The sequence below is a fragment of the Schistocerca piceifrons genome, chromosome 3 (assembly GCF_021461385.2).
Source record: "Schistocerca piceifrons isolate TAMUIC-IGC-003096 chromosome 3, iqSchPice1.1, whole genome shotgun sequence".
Classification (NCBI taxonomy): Eukaryota; Metazoa; Arthropoda; class Insecta; order Orthoptera; family Acrididae; genus Schistocerca; species Schistocerca piceifrons.
In genome coordinates this window covers 324,708,436-324,720,790 of record NC_060140.1, presented here as the reverse complement: position 1 = coordinate 324,720,790, position 12,355 = coordinate 324,708,436, and positions in this window count along the sequence as shown.

The following is a 12,355-nucleotide window of genomic DNA, read 5'->3' as shown; positions in this document are numbered from 1 at the left end:
TCTGGTAGCCTTGGTCACTTAAGATCGTAACCCCCTTACCTGTAAGTTAGGTATGTTGCACACCTATCGACATCACCTCAGTTCGATCGTTTTTTTGCCCATGCGATCAGCTTTTCACTTGATTCCCCTAGGAACCGGAAGCGGTGAACTATCTAGAATGTGAGTAAGGCTATCTAAAGGGCTACATAACCTGCGAAATGCTTTTATTCCGCATTGTTATCTTCCTATCTCTTATTTAAAAATAAACAATATTTATAGCAAAACTGAAATTGTAAATGTTTAAATCAGGTAGTATTCAAAAATGGTTGTTTGTAAAGTGAAAAAGAGGGATGTAGTAGTAAAGATAAAAAAACGACATAGATTACTTATATAGTGCTAGAAAACGCATTTCCTCAAAAAATGATGAAGTTAAAAAACGCATCAAACGAAAACGTGTCAAACGTTGCTTCAAGACTTCGTCGAGATAACTTAAAACATATTACTGCTATTCATAAACAACTTTCGCATTTATCAATAATAACAAGAACCTCCTGCCTTTGATCTTGATGAATAATAACAATGTCGTGTGACGAGGACCTCCCGTCGGGTAGACCGCTCGCCTGGTGCAAGTCTTTCGATTTGACACCACTTCGGCGACTTGCCCGTCGATGTGGATAAAATGATGATGACTAGGACAACACAACACCCAGTCCTTGAGCGGAGAAAAATCTCCGACCCAACCGGGAATGGAACCCGGGCCCTTAAGATTGATAGTCCGTCGCGCTGACCACTCAGCTACCGGGGGCGGACATATTGATGAAGAAAGTTCTATTCAGTAAAAAATAATAATTTTAAAGATTTTTTTAAGTTTGTGCATGTAAACTTTACTTGCTTCAAAAGTAATTGCTTTGATTACACAAAAGCACAGAAGTTATGAGATCAACTAATTTTTATTACCCGTAATATGCCATTCGTATTTAGTAAGGGTATAAAAAAAGTGAACTAACACTGAACGATGTGCTTGTTCCAATTACGTGCAACATGAACAAATAAACAAACAATAAACAAAGAGAAGCTGTCGGCTTCCAGTTTCTTTCTGACACATTCATTTATGTTTCTTTTCCTACCAATGCTACCAATAGTAACGATAATCCCACCGTTTACTAATTTTTTACACTGAAGGGCTAAAGAAACTGGTACACGTGCCTAATATCATCGACGGCTCCCGCGACCACGCAGAAGTGCCGCAACACGACGTGGCAAGGACTAGGCTAAAGTCTGAAGTAGTGCTGGAGGGAACTGACACCATGAATCCTGCGGGGCTCTCCATAAATCCGTAAGAGTACTAGGGGGTGGAGATCTCTTCTGAACAGCACGTTGCAAGGCATCCCAGATATGCTCAATAAGGTTCGTTCTGGGGAGTCTGATGGGTAGCGGAAGTGATTAAATTCAGAGGAGTGTTGCTGGAACCACTCTGAAGCAATCCTGCTGGAATTGCCGAATGGACATGAATGGATGCAGGTGATCAGAAAGGATGCTAACGTACGTGTCACCTGTCATAGTGTATCTAGACGCATCAGGGGTCTATTATCACTCTAACTGCACACGCCAAACACCAAATCAGAGCCTCCAACAGCTTGAACAGCTCCTGGTGACATGCAGGGTCCATGGATTCATGAGGTGTCCATACCCGTACACGAGACTCGTCCGACAAGGCAACAGTTTCCAGTCATCATCAGTCCAATGTCGGTGTTGACGGGACTAGGCGCCGTGTATAGCTTTGTGTCGTAGAGTCATCAACCACATATCGATTATGTTTCGATGAATGGTGCGCACGCTGACACATGTTGATGACCCAGTATTGTAAACTGCAGCAGTTTTCGGAAGGGTTGCACTTTTGTCACGTTCAACTACTCTCCTCAGTCGTCTTTTGTTCGGCTCTTGCAGGATCTTTTCCCGGCCGGAGCGATGTCGGAGATTTCATGTTCTGCCGGATTACTAATATTAACAGTACAATCGTAAAATGCTCGTATGGGAAAATCCCTACTTGATCGCTACGTCGGAGATGCTGTGTCCCATCGCTCGTTCGCCGACTTTAACTATCTGACTTTAATCTTAGTAACCTGTCATTGTAGCAGCAGTAACCGATCTAACAACTGCACCAGACACTTGTTGTCTTATATAGGCGTTGCCGACCGCAGCCGTGTTCTACCTGTTTACGTATCGCTGTATTTGACTACGCAACACGATATCAATTTTTCTGACGCTTCAGTGTATGTAACGTACCATACTGCAATTTTGGAAGAACGTAATTCTAGTCACGAACAGTTCGAGTCGTTCCCAACCAAGAACCACGTACTCCATTCCCTGAGACGCTGCAGACGGAGCAGCGAGACTCAGTGCGTGTTTGGCCTCGCCCTTGAGTCCACTTGGCGGCGGCGTGTGCTGTTGCACGCACGAAGCCACGTTCGGAGCTAACTGCATGGTCCGCGGGGCGATGTACGCGGGCTGCGGCTCGCCGGGCCGGCGGGCCCGCAATCAAGCAATTGAGCCGGCGCCAGTTGCGCTGTTTGTTTGTGTGGGCGGCGGGCGAGGCGCGTGCCGTGGTCCACGTGGCAGCACACGTGGCCAGCCCGGCACGGCCACCGGGCGGGTCAGGCCGGGTTCACACGCCCTGCTCCCGTCCCTAACCTCTCAGTATCGCCTCCTCACGGAGCGATGACGAGAAAGTGGGGAGGTCATCAAGACACGTGAAGAGCTTCCACAAGGTTCTATACCAATTCCAAGTTTTCCAATTGCTTTGTCAAGTCGATATTCGTTGGTGGAAGTAGTATTTACTTAATTACCACTTCTCAATAACAATGGCACTGAATAAAATGGTCAGTTCATTTATTTACACAAAAAATAGTTTTATTATAAATTACTTACGTAAATAACAATTGGAAAGTATAACACATAGATATTTGTTACCAAAATAAGTAGAATCCGCCTCCAAAGCTGAGCAGTGAGCAAAGATGGCTGTCCTTCTGAGGACCTAGGTTCCATACCCGGTACTGTCAATGATTTTTTCTAGGTGAGAGGACAGTTGCGGAGTGTACTTAGTCCCGTGATGCCAACTGAGGAGCTATCTGAATGAGGAGTAGCGGCTCCAAAGTCTGGAAAGTCAGTAAAACGACCGGAGGCATACGGCATCCTCATGACGCCTAAAGGTGGAGGGTGGCTCGGCAGCCATTTGACGTCTCTTGGGTCTTCGAGGCCTGGGGTAAGAGCGCTTTAGATGAGGCTAACATTTCCTACATCATATACAGCTGAGACATGAAATCTTCTAGGAGGCAGTCGAACATGGTTATACACGAAGCGCCAAAGAAACTGCTATAGACATTCGTATTCAAATACAGAGATATGTTAACAGGCAGCACACGGTGCTGCGGTTGGCAGCGCCTATATAAAACAACAAGTATCAGTCATCGTTGTCAGGTTGGCTACTGCTGCTACAATGGCAAATTATCAAGATCGAAGTGCATTGGAACGTGGTGTTATAGTCGGCGCACGAGCGATGTGACACAGTATCGCTCGCGGGATTAGCCGAGCGGTCATAGCCGCTGCAGTCATGGACTGTGCGGCTGGTTCCGGCGGAGGTTCGAGTCCTCCCTCGGGCATGGGTGTGTGTGTTTGTCCTTAGGATAATTTAGGTTAAGTAGTGTGTAAGCTTAGGGACTGATGACTTAGTAGTTAAGTCCCATAAGATTTCACACACATTTGAACATTTTTGACACAGTATCTCAGAGGTAGCGATGGAGTGCGGATTTTCCCTTACTACCATTTTACAACTGTACCGTGCATATCAGCAATCCGGTAAAACATCAAATCTCCGACATCGCTGCGGCCGGAAAAAGATACTGGAAGAACGAGACCAACGTCGACTGAAGAAAATCGTTCAACGTGACAGAAGTCTAGCCATTTCGCAAATTGATGCATATTTCAATGCTGGGCCATCAACAAGTGTCAACGTGCGAACTATTCAAAGAAACATAGTAGATACGGGCTTTCGGAGCACAAGGCCCACGCGTGTACCCTTGATGATTGCACGACACAAAACTTTACGCCTCGCCTGGGCCTGTCAGAATCGGCTTTGTACTGTTGATGACTAGAAACATGATGCCTGACCGGCGAGGCTCGTTTCAAAGCGGATGGACGTGTACGCGTTTGTAGACAACCTCATGAATCCGTGGACCGTGCTTGTCAGCAGGGGACTGTGCAAGCTGATGGAGGCTCTGTAACGGTGTGGGGCGTGCGCAGTTGGAGTGGTATGAGACCCCTGATACCACTAGATACGACTGTGACAGGTGGCGCGGATATAAGCATCCTGGCTGATCACCTGTATCCATTCATATTCATTGTGCATTCAAGCGGACTAGCGCAATTCCAGCACGAAAATGCGACATCCCACACGTCCAGAATTGCTACAGAGAGGCTCGAGGAACATTCTTCTTAGTTTAAACACTTCCGCTGGCCACCAAACACTCCAGACATAAACATTATTATTGAAGACATCTGGGATGCCTTTCAACGTGCTGGTTAGGAGAGATCTCCACTCTCTCGTACTCTTATGGATTTATGAACAGCCCTGTAGGATTCATGGTATCAATTCCCTCCAGCACTACTACACACAATAGTCGAGTCCATACCATGTCGTGTTGCGGCACTTATGTGTGCTCGCAGGAGCCCTACACGATATTTGGCAGGTGTACCAGTTTCTACATCTACGTCCATACTCCGCAAGCCACCTGACGGTGTGTGGCGGAGGGTACCTTCAGTACCTCTATCGGTTCTCCCTTCTATTCCAGTCTCGTATTGTTCGTGGAAAGAAGGACTGTCGGTATGCCTCTGTGTGGGCTCTAATCTCTCTGGTTTTATCCTCATGGTCTCTTCGCGAGATATACGTAGGAGGGAGCAATATACTGCTTGACTCTTCGGTGAAGGTATGTTCTCGAAACTTCAATAAAAGCCCGTACCGAGCTACTGAGCGTCTCTCCTGCAGAGTCTTCCACTGGAGTTTATCTATCATCTCCGTAACGCTTTCGCGATTACTAAATGATCCTGTAACGAAGCGCGCTGCTCTCCGTTGGATCTTCTCTATCTCTTCTATCAACCCTATCTGGTACGGATCCCACACTGCTGAGCAGTATTCAAGCAGTGGGCGAACAAGCGTACTGTAACCTACTTCCTTTGTTTTCGGATTGCATTTCCTTAGGATTCTTCCAATGAATCTCAGTCTGGCATCTGCTTTACCGACGATCAACATTATATGATCATTCCATTTTAAATCACTCCTAATGCGTACTCCCAGATAATTTATGGTATTAACTGCTTCCAGTTGCTGACCTGCTATTTTGTAGCTAAATGATAAAGGATCTATCTTTCTGTATATTCGCAGCACATTACACTTGTCTACATTGAGATTCAATTGCCATTCCCTGCACCATGCGTCAATTCGCTGCAGATCCTCCTGCATTACAATACAATTTTCCATTGTTACAACCTCTCGGTACACCACAGCATCATCTGCAAAAAGCCTCAGTGAACTTCCGATGTCATCTACCAGGTCATTTATGTATATTGTGAATAGCAACGGTCCTATGACACTCCCCTGCGGCACACCTGAAATCACTCTTACTTCGGAAGACTTCTCTCCATTGAGAATAACATGCTGCGTCCTGTTATCTAGGAACTCCTCAATCCAATCACACAATTGGTCTGATAGTCCATATGCTCTTACTTTGTTCATTAAACGACTGTGGGGAACTGTATCGAACGCCTTGCGGAAGTCAAGAAACACGGCATCTACCTGTGAACCAGTGTCTATGGCCCTCTGAGTCTCGTGGACGAATAGCGCGAGCTGGGTTTCACATGACCGTCTTTTTCGAAACCCATGCTGATTCCTACAGAGTAGATTTCTAGTCTCCAGAAAAGTCATTATACTCGAACACAATACGTGTTCCAAAATTCTGCAACTGATCGACGTTAGAGATATAGGTCTATAGTTCTGCACATCTGTTCGACGTCCCTTCTTGAAAACGGGGATGACCTGCGCCCTTTTCCAATCCTTTGGAACGCTACGCTCTTCTAGAGACCTACGGTACACCGCTGCAAGAAGGGGGGCAAGTTCCTTCGCGTACTCTGTGTAAAACTGAACTGGTATCCCATCAGGTCCAGAGGCCTTTCCTCTTTTGAGCGATTTTAATTGTTTCTCTATCCCTCTGTCGTCTATTTCGATATCTACCATTTTGTCATCTGTGCGACAATCTAGAGAAGGAACTACAGTGCAATCTTCCTCTGTGAAACAACTTTGGAAAAAGACATTTAGTATTTCGGCCTTTAGTCTGTCATCCTCTGTTTCAGTACCATTTTGGTCACAGAGTGTCTGGACATTTTGTTTTGATCCACCTACCGCTTTGACATAAGACCAAAATTTCTTAGGATTTTCTGCCAAGTCAGTACATAGAACTTTACTTTCGAATTCATTGAACGCCTCTCGCATAGCCCTCCTCACACTACATTTCGCTTCGCGTAATTTTTGTTTGTCTGCAAGGCTTTGGCTATGTTTATGTTTGCTGTGAAGTTCCCTTTGCTTCCGCAGCAGTTTTCTAACTCGGTTGTTGTACCACGGTGGCTCTTTCCCATCTCTTACGATCTTGCTTGGCACATACTCATCTAACGCATAATGTACGACGGTTTTGAACTTCGTCCACTGATCCTCAACACTATCTGTACTTGAGACAAAACTTTTGTGTTGAGCCAACAGGTACTCTGAAATCTGCTTTTTGTCACTTTTTCTAAACAGAAAAATCTTCCTACCCTTTTTAATATTCCTATTTACGGCTGAAATCATCGATGCCGTAACCGCTTTATGATCGCTGATTCCCTGTTCTGCGTTAACTTTTTCAAATAGTTCGGGTCTGTTTGTCACCAGAAGGTCTAATATGTTATCCCCACGAGTCGGTTCTCTGTTTAACTGCTCAAGGTAGTTTTCAGATAAAGCACTTAAAAAAATTTCACAGGATTCTTTGTCCCTGCCACCCGTTATGAACGTTTGAGTCTCCCAGTCTATATCTGGCAAATTAAAATCTCCACCCAGAACTATAACATGGTGGGGAAATCTACTCGAAATATTTTCCAAATTATCCTTCAGGTGCTCAGCCACAACAGCTGTTGAGCCAGGGGGCCTATAGAGACATCCAATTACCATGTCTGAGCCTGCTTTAACCGTGACCTTCACCCAAATCATTTCACATTTCGGATCTCCGTCAATTTCCTTCGATACTATTGCACTTCTTATCGCTATAAACACGCCTCCCCCTTCACTGTTCAGCCTGTCTCTACGGTATACATTCCAATCTCTGTCTCTTCAGTGTATTGTAGTCTAGTACTATCGTGGAGCAGGAAAGGTCGCTTCAAAGAAGTCGCACAGTTGCTGAAAAATGACTTAAATACTCAAATTGCTCACATAAGGTGTTTCGAATTTATTTCCTTCAGATGTCTAAAAAATATAAGGTGAGAACATATTTTTACATCGAATATTAAAAATATAACAGGCATTAACAAAATTACAAAATGCGCTACCTGAAAACTCACTCAAGTTCACAGAGCGACACGAGACATGAGTGTTCTAAGTGTATATGTAATATAAGCTGACAGACTACTAGCTATCGTAAGGAGACTGAGGGGGAAGGAAGACAAGGTTGGCCACCAAAGAGCAGGTGTTACGTGCTGGCGTCATGGGCGTAATATCTGACGTTTCGTATACAAAAATTTCGAACTATTTATACAATTGTTACAGACCGTATAGTAGCAATAACTACGAAACGTACAAATATCAGTTGAAAAGTCTTGAGAGATCATGAACAAATGCTAGGCTCTGTGTAGCAAGGATGCAGCCAGCGTACAAACATACGAAAAACTGACTTAACTTCCTCGAAGAAGACCCACAGCCATCTGTTGTAAAACAGATACTTTATTGATGACAAAACATTCTCAGGTGGTGAGCTGAGTGGTGGCGTCGTCTTCTGGCAACGTTCAATGTGTTTCGTACCATCATCTTCAGGCAGTCACACAGACGTTTAATTGCCCCTATAGACTGCTTTAATAATTTAAAATGACCATCTTCGACTCACATGAAAATCCTCAGGTCTGTAGACAAATGAAAAACTAACTGAACAATCATACACAACAACAAAAAACTACTGAAAAATTTCAGTGTATTCCGATAACTAGTTTTGACATATCGTCATCTAATAGTCCATACAGCTTAAAGCGGCACATACCACGTGTACATAATTGCTACTAATATTGTATGCTACTAATATTGTATTTGTGGGCGCATGTTGTTTAGCACTTTAAACGTTTGAACTCTTCCAGATGGTGGCAATCATGTTGAAACTAACGGCGAAGTGAATTGTTGTTAGACAACAGCCATTTGGTAGCACAAGAATGTTTGGATATGAAAGCTATTTCAGCAAGTGATGAAATCTTCTCGGATCCCGTTATCAACCGAGTCGTGGCGTCGTGTTTAGCAAATTTTTGGCGAAGATTCATCTGAAGAAGAGTAGTTGGATACTTGTCGAAAAGTTGCAAGAACACGACACCATGATTCTGTTGATAACCGAAGAAGATTTCATTAACTAGAATGTCTTTCATCCAATGTCAGATTACTTTGATACCACAAATCTAGAAACCCCGCAATGTGCGATCTTTCGTAAAGCTCTTTAGTTTTTCTTTAAATGTACTTAACTTCTTACAGCGAGACTGATAAGCAGTGGAAAGACTGATCACTGGGACCAGTTCCAGCTGCGTCGAAGGTCGACCGCCGTGCCGGTGAGGATGACAACAAATCTCTCCCGTAGCTCTGTCCACATTGCCCAGTCGTGTCTTCTGACCTTTGTTCAAATATTTTCTGAGCACTTCATAGGCACCCAGCGAGGCCTTCCATTAGATCAAACCAGCGTTCGTTGTTTATTTAGTGCTCTTTGAAGGATCCTGCATATAAAAGTTCGTGGGCGCTCTCGATTACTTAACGAAAACACGTGTTCCACATGTAAACCGTGAAAATCATGTTAGGTTGGTTTGTACTAAATTGTAGTTTCTCCCTCCCCTCCCTCTCTCTCTCTCTCTCTCTCTCTCTCTTTCAGCGGTGTGTGTGTGTGTGTGTGTGTGTGTGTGTGTGTGTGTGTGTGTGTGTGTGTGTGCGTGTGTGCGTGTGTGTGTGTGTGTGTGTGTGTGTACGTGTGTCTGTGTGTGTGTCTGCAAACACGTTTGCTCTTGTTAGTAAACAACGAGAATTTGCTGTTGGTTGCTCATTGTTCGGTTAAAAAAGCTGTGAGGTGTTATGTAAGGAACGAAACTTGAACAAGAAAGCGGTCAAAGTCTGTTTTTAGAGGAACCATGGTGGCATACGCTAACACGGATGAAGTGTAACTGACAAACAGCTACTACGGTTTGTCGCACATTTTTACTCTCGTCAACTCGAAGAAATAAAGTTATTTAATTAAATTTTTGTTTGCTCGAACAGTCCACGGGTGTACTGGCGGTCCATAGCGTCCAACGGGCACAATATTTCGGCCATCAGACATGTCGCCATCGTCAGGTGCGCTGACGAACTGAGCTCCTGAGGGCGGGCGGCCGTATTACATCCCCTCCCCTCGCGAGGCGTTATCTCCGAGGTCCGCGTCCCCGAGTCAGCGGACGCGCCAGGGTGCCGGACTGAAAATAAGGAAGATAACCATTCCTGGACGTCATGGGCAAAAGAAGAGTGAATGGCACCCTGGGCCACGGAGTATACAACAAGAAAACGCGCACCGATCTGTATTTGCTTGCAGATAGCTGCCACCACCCTGCACAGAGCAATGGGGCGCTAAAAACACTAGTGCACAGGGCGTGCACCATCTCTGACGCAGAGAGTCAGCCCCATGAGCTGGAACACCTCAAAACTGTATCCCGGAAAAGCGGGTACGCGCTCTCCGCCCCACCTCTACAGTACAGCGTGTGGAGACGAAGTCACGGAGAAAGAGATAGCCACTGCCTATATACAGTATACTGGCGGACTATCGGGGAAGAGGACGAATATTGAGGAAACACCGAGTAGGAACTGTCTTTTGCCCACCAAATAAAACACGAGCATTATTGGGAAGTGTCAAAGACAATCTCGGTTTGCGGAAGGCCGGCATATACGAGATTCCGTGTCAGTGTGGGAAGACTTATATGGGACAGACAGTGCGCATCATCGAAGGTCGTTGCCGAGAACATCAGAGGCACACTCGACTTGGGAACCCCAACAAGTCGGCGGTCGCAGAGCACTTTTTGTCTGAAAATCACGAAATGGACTACCAACATACCAGGGTCTTGACACAGACATCTAAATACTGGGACAGCGTCGTTAGAGAGGCTATCGAAATTCGTACCAGGGACGGACACATACCGAGATTGCGGCTACAACCTCAGCAGGGCATGGGAACCAGCACTGAGTCTAATTAAAAAGACGCTCAGCAAAGGAAACCAACGGGCGAGACAATTACACCGACGCCACCACAGACGCCGACGCCAGCGTCTTAACGACAGCTGACGCGCGGGCGCGGACCGAGGAGAGAACGCCTCGCGAGGGGAGAGGATTTAATACGGCCGCCCGCCCTCAGGAGCTCAGTTCGTCAGTACACCTGGCGATGGCGACACTACAGGAATTTCACTAAAAACAATTTCAAATGATTTTCTCATTCATTTTTTATTTTACAAATTCATGTAGTGACCTTCTGCGGATATGAGTAGATAAATAAAGTAAAATAATAATCGGGTATCGAACATGGGGTGCAACGTGTGAAGCCAAGATGCTAGCCGCTGCGCAACCTCTCCCGTTGAACTTATTGCACGCTAAAAGGTACGTAAAGCACATCGAAGACTGACCACCGTTTTCTCATAAACGGTCGATTATCCAGGGATAAGCCGAGACACGCATTCACTTATTTTGACCCCTCTTTCGTTTATGAGAGATCAGATTGCGGCACGTGGTGTTTTCTCCTGACAGAATTTCTATTTGGTATTACGAATGGTGTCTTGTTCTAAATGTAGAAAAATGTAGGTCACTGGAGATGAGTAGGAATAACAATTTTGTAATATTAGAATACAGTATTAGCGGCGTGCTAATTCACACAGTTACGATTAAATGTTTGCGTAACGTTCCAAAACGGTTTTAAATGGAACGGGCACGTACTTTATATTAAGTGGTACACAGCGTGGATAGTCGACTTCAGTTTATTTCGACAGTTCTAAGCAAGTGTAGCTCAGTTATAAAGGAGACCACGTACAAAAAAAAATAAAAATAAAAAGAAAAAGAAAAACTCTGCAACTTCCATGTACCTATTTTATTTGTTCGACAAACCCTGTTTTCAGGGCTATATTTTATATGATTAATGTAACTATGCAGATGTTTGCCTAAACGATAAGGACATATCACTTCATGTTATAATATTGCCGTCTTCTGAAGAAGATAGATTTATATCTATTGAAACCTAGGTAAAGATTACTTTATCCTTTGCAACTGGTCGGCTGCTCTTAGTCTGATTTACGTGGAACCGTTGCTGTAGCGCAGCTATGTTTAAAGTACTGAAATTCTTGCCTGCCGAGGTATCAAAAGCTGCATCCAGGTATATGGACATCAAATTAAAAATTGTGAAAGCAGGTATGGCTATTGACTTTAATCACCAGTGCCTAAAGAAAGACATTATCCCTGATTATGTGAAGGCGTACGTAAATTTTAAAGTACTGCAATTAATCTTGCTTAAGGACCACGAAGACAAGGAAAAATAAATCAGGACTTGTAAGGAGGCATGTAGACAATAATTTCTTCCTGGCTCCATAAACGACTGGAACAGCAAAAGGGATGACTAGCAGCTGTACTAGGTACCCTCCGTCATGCACCGTACGGTGGCTTGCAAAAATGTATGTAGATGTAGATATATAACAGGTTTTAGCTCATCATAGTGTATTAAGAAGTACATACGTCTTGGAGACTTTGAGGCTGAGTTTTCTTGAGGACTCCTTCGGTTTGATTCACTGCACGATTGCCCATGAGCTATATGTAAACTTGTCTACACAAAATACTAATAGAAACTCTGAGAAATTGCAATGGGACCCCGATGTGTGGAATTAATTTTCCTCCAGGATCTAGCGAGCTTTTAGCAACACGAAATGGGAATCTTGGATCGTCAAGTAACTTTGGGAACTGAATTTTCTTGTGACTGTCATACTTTCCTGTCGCTGAAGTGTACAAAAAGTGCTGAAAGAACTATGTAAAAGATGACGTTGTGACACCATATTTGACCTTTCT